The following is a 6,874-nucleotide window of genomic DNA, read 5'->3' as shown; positions in this document are numbered from 1 at the left end:
CCCTTCCCCTCCCACTCTCTCTCAGAATAAATAAATAAACATTAAAAAAAAAAAAGACTTGCAGAGTGGACAGACAGCCTTCAGTTGTTGGCCCTTCAAGGGCTGCCTCAGCTGCAGAGAGCTACCTCATGCACAGTTAAGTCTTTCTTGGGGTTGTCTGTATCCGGTGACTGATGAATGAAGGAGTGAAAAATGCCTGACTCTCAGGACACCATGCAAGAGCTCCGCTAGTCCCAGTTAAGGCTCTCTTTGGGCCTGCATTGGAGGTCATCTTCCCCCTCTGCTCACTCCTGCTTCCTTACCCTCCATATTACAGATGATCCAAGGCCACTCTTTAGTACATTTCTTACATGCTCGATTCTGTCTCAGAACCTGTTTCTCAGAGACCTCTCATGCAACAGAGAGGTTTTATTTAATTGCATATTTTGGTTGCTACATATTTATTTTGATACAGAATAGTCACCTTGTCCTACACCCTGCCCCCAACCCTTTCCATGCCTTTGACTTGTCCTGTAGAAATCATGTGGATTTGACTATTTCTTTCATCACGGTGTCATTTACCTTGTTCCTATATCCCATGTGTTTCCTGAAAATACAAGAAGTTAGAATAAATTGGGAATTAGATCTAAGGGCCTAAATGGATTGAATTCAACATTTTCCAGCATGAACACATTACCAAAGCTGTGTTTGTCCCATTGCATCATATCAGGAGCACATGATGGCTGGTTGTCCCGCCTTGATGCTGCCCAGGTGGATCTGTCACCCACCATCGCAGCATTGAACTTCTGTGCTCACTGTCACCAAGTTACCTATTGGGTAATAGATATGGTTACAGCACCCACTGTTGATCTCTGTTTGAATTTCTTCAGGGGCTGCAAAATGATCTATTTCTATTTATCTTTCTCCACTGATTGGCTAGAATTCTGAAAAGGTTTCTTTTATTAATTATGCCTCTTTGAAGAGTTCATAGAGGAAAGGATCATTCAATGATGATGGAAAAGGGTTTTTTGGTATGTGTGTAAATTTGGGGGTTACATTTAATTTTGTTTTGTTTTTGGCTTTCTCTTTGTATGAATTTCTTTTTAACCAATAGCATTTTCTACATGTTTAATTATTTTGATCAATTGCAGTTATTTAATTTTTTTAATTAAAATTTTAAATGAGAATTTAGAAACATGTAAAAGGAGAGAGAATAGTTCAACTAACTTGATTTACTACAAGCCTTTGGCTTTAATAATTATTAAAATATAGTCAGTCTAACTTACCCTCCCTCTGCTTCCCCATAGATTATACTAAGGCAAACCTTAGACTTAGTATCATTTCACCTGTGAATAGTACAGTATATATCTCTACAACATAAGAAATTATAAATAGAAACAAAAATAAACCATAATCCCATGATCACATCTAAAACTGAATAATTAGTATTATCAAATTACCCACTGTTCAAATTTTCTAATTGTCTTAAATTAAAAAAAATTTGGATGTTATTTTTTGACTCAGGATCAAGTGCACACATTGCAAAATGCTTTATAATTTCTCAAGTCTCTTTTGAGTTGTACGTCCTCTTCCATTTCTTTTTTTTCTCCAGCTTTTGTTATTATTGAAGAAATAACATTGCTATTGTTGAAAAAGTTTCTGTGCACTGTAGAGTCTCCCAAAGTTTGGATTTTACTGATTTCATCATCAAGTTGACATTTAACATGTTCCTCTAACCTGACAGATTGGTAATTGGAGTAGACCTAGTCTTTTTTTTTTTTTTTTTTCTTCAAGACTACTTCACAGATAGTGGTAGTTTCCTCCCTCGGGAGGCACATGGTTACATGTACATCTGTCTTTCTGTCTTTCCGCGATGTGAACATTCACTGATGATTTGCCTGTATATTACAAGTTGCAGAGTGAAGCTTTTCTTACTCTATTAATTATTTTTTTATTTCTTACCTGGAACACTTCTTTTTTTAAATTTATTTTTATTTATTTTGAGAGAGAGAGAGTACACGNACAAGTTGCAGAGTGAAGCTTTTCTTACTCTATTAATTATTTTTTTATTTCTTACCTGGAACACTTCTTTTTTTTAAATTTATTTTTATTTATTTTGAGAGAGAGAGAGTAGAGTACACTCAGGGGAGGACAGAGAGAGAGGAAGAGAAGGAATCTCAAGCAGACTTTGCTCCATTACACAGAGACAGATTCAGTGCTCAATCTCACAAACTGTGAGATCATGACATGAGCCGAAATCAAGAGGCAGACGCTCAACTAACTGAGGCACCCAGGCACCTCTGGAACACTTCTAGAAAGAGATAATCTTCCTCATCTATTGTCTGATTATCATTTATATGAGGAAAGTGGCATAAATGCTTAATTCTTTCCCTTTATCAGTTTTCAAAATAATGAGTTGGTTCCGTAGCATCCTTCAAGTATGACTGTTACAGTGATTTTTTTTTTTTTGCTATCAGTACAACTTACAGATTTAAATAATTTCAAAATCTTGTTGTTAGTCTTCTCTTTCATACTCGAACTGCATCAACTTTGATCAGATGGAGCCTATTCACATGAGCTCCTGAATTCTTTTGACAGGATCCTACTGGGCTTCCTAGTTTTCAGGTACGGGCAGATATTTTGTTTACTGTTGGTGCAATCTGGGTCCATTTGGATGGTGTGTTATATTCTTAGGCACCTGGCTTATCTCTGGAAAGCATACTTTGCAAAAGGAAATGGCTATAACTTCCAGCTCAGCCTCCGAGAGGAACTGTGGATTCAGCAGGATTTCCAATTGCTCTCCTCATTGGCAAAGGGAAAACAAGTGCCCTCAATTAAGGGAAGTGAGATTACCCCATCACAGCCTTGAGCAGCACTAAGGCAATCTACTGCATGGCAAATTACACATGTCGGGCAGGGGGTCAAGTGGAGTTGTGAATGCAGCCACAGAGGCATTGATCATTGATATGAATAAAGGAAGTATTCAGAAGCAGTCAGTTCAGGCTTGCTTCACTCTCCCAAATCTGTAGAGTTCATTCTGAACTAGTCCAAGGTGCAATCATGGATTATTCCATCTGTGAACTGTACGATATTACAAATGAAGAGTTCAGACTTGATTTAACTCTTGACAACCTTGCAAAGTGAGCACAGGCTCATTACAGTAACCGTGCTCAGGCTGTGTGCGAGTGTGGTATCTGCTGGAAGGAAGCAAGGATGACCGAGGAGAATATTACTGTGTGCAGCCGGGAGCCTGGGCCACCCTGTGCTCTGTGGCCACCCTGGGCAGTGGCAGGGATCTCCTTCCCAAGTCAAGAAAGGCAAATTCCAATGGGTCAAAAAAATGGCTAGTTTTTCAGGCTCAGCAAATATCTCTTACTCCATATTTATTGTGGAAAAGGGATAGAAAGGCAGGCTGTCACGATAGTCCCCTTGCTCTCTTCACTCTGTTTTCTTTTCAAGAGCCTGTTTTTACTATAAGTGAGTGTAATGAGGGCGTCTGGGTGGCTCAGTCATTAAGCACCTGACTTCCACTCAGGTCATGATCTCATTGTTTGTGAGTTCAAGTCCCACATTGGGTGAGCACGAGCCCCACTTCGGGTGAGTATTTTCCCTGCTTTGGGTGGGCCTCGCTTCTCTCTTTCTCTCTCTCTCTTTCTCTCTGCCTCTTGATCACTTGCACCCTCTTTACCTCTCTCTCACAAAAGAAAAGAAAAAAAATGAGTGTAATAAGCACTGAGTGCCGATGTTAGAAGCCCATAGGTGAGGTAGAGGAAGGAGTAACTATAGACAGGGAAGCCCCTCCAGAGTCACTGAGGCACAGAAGGCTGGCCACTTCTCAGTCCCTCCCCCTAACTTGCCCTAACACCGAGGCCTTACTCCCATGCAGCACCTTTTCTTCGGCAGAGCCCCTCACTAACTTCTGCATCAGTCTGGGGTTCAAATCGTCCACATCTGAAGGCACATGAGCTCGGTTTTTCAGGACTGTGCAGGAACACGTGAAATAGACACTCTCATGGATGACCCCCCCCCTCCGCCCTCCCTCCCCCCCCAGGAAGCCAGTGGGTGGAAAAAAATAGATAAAACCTGACACTCATTTCCTTATCCTTCCCTGGAGGCAGGGTGTGGACAGGTCCTTGGCCCAGCCAACCCCTTGCCCCTGGCTTGGACTTCTTTCTGGAGCTAGTGATGCGAAGAAGCAGGGACAATGCCAGCCACCGAGGCCAGGTCTGTGGTCGTGGTTCCCCGTGTTTGGGGAGAGGGGCTGTGGGTTTTAGCTGCGGCCCTGCCAACTTCCCTTCCCTCTTTCCGCCTGTTTTGTCAACCTGGTAACAGCTTGCCTGCAGAATCTGAGCTACGAAGACGTCTTCCCCTCATCAGCAACTTCTCACCTTGCTTCGATCAGCCAGCACTGATTCCTGCGGTTTGAAACCAAGAACGTGACTGATCCAGGAAGTGACTCTTTCCGGGAAAGCGGTAAGTGTCTCCCAGTCACTCAAGCCACAAACAGATCACGAATTAGACCTGATCACGGATGAGACTTCCTTCATCCAGCCGCATGGTGGGCCCGGCACTCCTGGCTGCTGGGCCGGTGGGATGTTTGAAACTGTCCCACAGGAACTGTCGTGGTGTCTGCCTTCCTGGCGCTGCCCTGCCTTCCGCTGGTGCTCTTCTAGGAAAGGCACTCCTCCTGCCGGGGTGTGAAGAGCACCTCTTGTCACCGCAGAAGGAGGATCAGCAAAGGGGGCGGCAGCCCCGGGGGCTTGCGTCAGAGTGGCAGAAAGCAGCCGCAGAACGGCCGGCCGGCACCCTGCCAAGCGCAGGGGAGAGAAACAAAGGTTTCCGCAGACAGCAAACGAAAAAGGTTTCCGCTTGATGTCCACCCGTTGAGTGACTGCACAATCGAAAACCCAGACCCGGCGCAAACTCCCTAACAACGTCTGTGCCCAGCTGGTCCGGAGCCCGAGCAAAGAGGATCTCCCCAGAACAGAAATACCTCTTTAGTTTGGGTTCCTTGGCCCATTCCTTGGCCGTAGGATGAAGCTTGGAACAACGGACCAAGAAGAGATAACCTCTCACGCTTTCTTTCAACGCGACAGCTCAGACCCCATCAGGGACCTGCGGCCCCACTCAGTGCCTAACCTCCACTCCCTACCCCCAGGTTGTCCTGATCAGCCAACCCCACTTATTTATTTAAAAGTTTTTTTTTTAAATTATTATAAAGGGGCACCTGGGTGGCTCAGTAGGTTGGGAGCCCAACTCTTGATTTCAGCTCAGGTCAGGATCCCAGGGTTGTGGGATTGTTGTGGGATCCCAGTTGGGCTCTGTGCTGATATCTTGGAGCCTGCTTGGGATTCTGTCTGTTTCTCCCTCTGCCTCTCCCCAGCTTGTTCTCTCTCCCAAAAAAAAAAAAAAAGTCTGTTAAAAATATTTTATTATGGAGCATTCTAAACATACATAAAAATAAACAGAATATCTAATAAATAGCTTCTACCCCCACCACATATATACATCACCTGACTAAAACAACCACTAAACCGCAGACAGTGTGCTCCATCGACAGCGTCATCTGCTCCCTGTCATCTGCATTATTTTGAAGCAAATTCCAGACAACATGACAGTTAGGGAACTCTCCTTCCTGCCCCCCTTTCTCCTATTCATTTCTTTTTCTTTAAAAAATTTTTTTTTGATGTTTTTATTTATTTTTGAGAGAGAGAGAGACAGCATGAGCAGGGGAGGGTCAGAGAGAGAGAGACATACAGGATCTGAAGACAGGCTCCAGGCTCTGAGTTGTCACCACAGAGCCTGACGCGGGGCTTGAACCCACGAGCCATGAGATCATGACCTGAGCCAAAGCCAGATGCTCAACCGACTGAGCCACCCAGGCGCCCCTCTCCTGCTCATTTCTAATATAACCATAAAATACATTTAAATGCCATCAAATATTAAAACGTTTTAGTATCATCAGATATCCAGTCAGCTTTCAGATTTCTAGTTAACCCTTTTTAAATCAGTAATAACATGTCCTTCTAGGTCTTATAATGGAGCAAATTCCAAGCTTTGACTTTTATTCATACTTGTCTCATGACACACGTACATTTTGAAAACTGGTACCTCCCAGCTTGAGAAGGTACACCCATGATGGGGGTATTTCAAACTGGATTATGTTTGTAATTTTCTGTTGTTGGAGGCATTTCAGATCCCTCAGAAGGAACTGTCATGGGCCGGTATGTTAGCTGATTCAAGAGACAGACAAACATTCTAAGGGTGAGCAGGGAAGAAAGTCAAAGTGCCAAAAGAAGAGACAGTAGGGAAGGCACTTTAAGGGGTAAAATCAAAAGGTCTTGAAGAAGACAGGGCAGTTTCAAGAAGGTGATTTTTATGACTGGAAAAAAAAGAGCCTTGGCTACTCATCTGCTGTTATGATTCTGCTGCCATTTCTTATAGACAGTGTCACTGGCCACCATCAGAACTTCCCTGATCATAATGTAGTATGAAAAGAGAATAGTGAGTTTGACAGGAGATACAGGTATCAGAAATGGTCCAGAAACCCCGTGAAAAGGGGGCTGAACTGGCTTCAATAAGATACTTGACTTTTGTAAAATTTAGAGTAAGTTTAAGTCTATTATGATAATAATCTGTCTACAAAGAAGAATGATCAGGACTGGGATTTATGGATGCAGGCTCGAGGCCTTGGTGTGTGTTTTATCAATAATGTGCATTTCCATAGGGCTACCTCCAGAATTGCTGGGACCTCTTATGTGCTTAACATCAAGACATCCTAGGTGGTTGCCAATTGGAATAATTCCTCTCCCTTGATATATTTGCCTTAAGTCAGCATTTCTCAGACTAGGTTTGCAGCAGCACTAGGTACTTCATGATTTTTCGAGGTCAGGTG

Source organism: Crocuta crocuta, unplaced genomic scaffold (assembly GCF_008692635.1).
Source record: "Crocuta crocuta isolate KB4526 unplaced genomic scaffold, BGI_CrCroc_1.0 scaffold219, whole genome shotgun sequence".
NCBI classification, from domain to species: domain Eukaryota; kingdom Metazoa; phylum Chordata; class Mammalia; order Carnivora; family Hyaenidae; genus Crocuta; species Crocuta crocuta.
The sequence above is the reverse complement of the archived record's forward strand: the minus strand, read 5'-3'. Positions refer to the sequence as shown.